Consider the following 2,500-nt stretch of genomic DNA (forward strand, 5'->3'; position numbering starts at 1 on the left):
ACGAACAAACACACACTCTCTCTCCCACACACACAAACACACACGCACCCCCCCCCACACACACACTCTCTGTCCCACACACAAGAACAAACACACTCTCCCCCCCACACACACACTCTCTCTCTATCCCCCACACACACTCTCTCTCTCTATCCCCCACACACACTCTCTCTCTATCCCCCACACACACTCTCTCTCTATCCCCCACACACACTCGCTCTCTCCCACACACACACACACTCTCTCTCTCCCACACACACAAACACACACGCACCCCCCCCACACACACACTCTCTGTCCCACACACAAGAACAAACACACTCTCCCCCCACACACACTCTCTCTCTCTCTATCCCCCACACACACTCGCTCTCTTCCACACACACAAACACAACACAAACACTATTCACCCCCCCCTCCCCCACACACACATACTCCCTCTCTCACACACACACACACACACACACACACACACACACTGTCTCCCACACACACTCTCTCTCTATCCCACACACGAACACACACACACTCTCTCTCCCACACACTCTCCCTCCCCACACTCTCTCTCCCACACACACATGCACCCCCCCACACACACACTGTCTGTCCCACACACAAGAACAAACACACTCTCTCTCTCACACACTCAAACACACACACACACACACACACAAAATACATACTCTTTCTCTCTGTCACACACACTGACGCACACACATAGCTATTGACTCAAACTCATACACACACAGCTAAACACACACAATATATTCTCTCCTCACACACACACCCCCCCACACACACTCTCCCACACACACAAACACACATTCTTTCTCTCCCACACACAAACACACACATACCCCCCCACACACACACTCCCTCTCCCACACACATTCTCTCTCTCTCCCACACACACAAACACAACACACACACACTATTCACCCCCCCTCCCACACAAACACACACTGTCTCCCACACACACACTCTCTCTCTATCCCACACACACACACTCTCTCTCTATCCCACACACAAACAAACACACACTCTCTCTCCCACACACACAAACACACACTCTCTCTCCCACACACACAAACACACACTCTCTCTCCCACACACAAACACACACTCTCTCTCCCACACACACAAACACACACTCTCTCTCCCACACACACAAACACACATTCTCTCTCTCCCACACACACAAACACACACGCATCCCCCCGCACACACACTCTCTGTCCCACACACAAGAACAAACACACTCTCCCCCCCCACACACTCTCTCTCTCTCTATCCCCCACACACTCTCTCTCTCTATCCCCCACACACTCTCTCTCTATCCCCCACACACTCTCTCTCTCTATCCCCCACACACACTCTCTCTCTATCCCCCACACACTCTGTCTCTCTATCCCCCACACACACTCCACACACACTCGCTCTCTCCCACACACACACACACACACACACACACACACACACACTGTCTCCCACACACACTGTCTCCCACACACACTCTCTCTCTATCCCACACACAAACACACACTCTCTCTCTCCCACACACACAAACACACATTCTCTCTCTCCCCCACACACACAAACACACACGCACCCCCCCCACACACACACTGTCTGTCCCACAGACAAGAACACACACACTCCCCCCCCACACACTCTCTCTCACTCTATCCCCCACACACACTCCCTCTCTATCCCCCACACACACCCGCTCTCTCCCACACACACAAACACAACACAAACACAATTCACCCCCCCTCCCCCACACACACACACTCCCTCTCCCCCCCCCCCCCCACACACACACGCTCTCTCTCTCTCTCTATCCCCCACACACACACACTCTCTCTCCCACACACACAACACACACACACACACTATTCACCCCCCCTCCCCCACACACACACACTGTCTCCCACACACACACACTCTCTCTCTATCCCACACACACAAACACACATTCTCTCTCTCCCACACACACAAACACACACGCACCCCCCCCACACACTCTCTGTCCCACACACAAGAACAAACACTCTCCCCCCCCACACACACTCTCCCCCCCCACACACACTCTCTCTCTATCCCCCACACACTCTCTCTCTATCCCCCACACACAAACACAACACAAACACAATTCACCCCCCCTCCCCCACACACACACACACTCCCTCTCCCCCCCCCCACACACACACACACACACTCTCTCTCTCTCTATCCCCCGACACACACACTCCCTCTCCCACACACACACAAACACCCCCCCCCACACACACACACCGTCTCCCACACACACACACACACTCTCTCTCTATCCCACACACAAACACACACACACACTCTCTCTCCCACACACACTCTCTCTCCCCACACTCTCTCTCTCTATCCCCCACACACACTCTCTATCTCCCACACACACAAACACACACGCACCCCCCCACACACACTCTCTCTCTCTATCCCCCACACACACTCTCTCTCTCCC

General features: G+C 53.9%; 1 protein-coding gene across 1 annotated transcript in view; it reads right to left on the bottom strand.

Annotated features, from left to right (window-relative positions):
* Positions 1–2,500, bottom strand: part of LOC311322618 (uncharacterized protein) — a gene marked incomplete at its 5' end in the record, with an annotated part of 67,901 nt that overhangs the window by 1,401 nt on the left and 64,000 nt on the right. The gene's annotated exons all lie outside the window — the stretch shown is intronic.

Source organism: Borostomias antarcticus (genome assembly GCF_949987555.1).
Source record: "Borostomias antarcticus genome assembly, chromosome: 20".
Lineage (NCBI taxonomy): Eukaryota > Metazoa > Chordata > Actinopteri > Stomiiformes > Stomiidae > Borostomias > Borostomias antarcticus.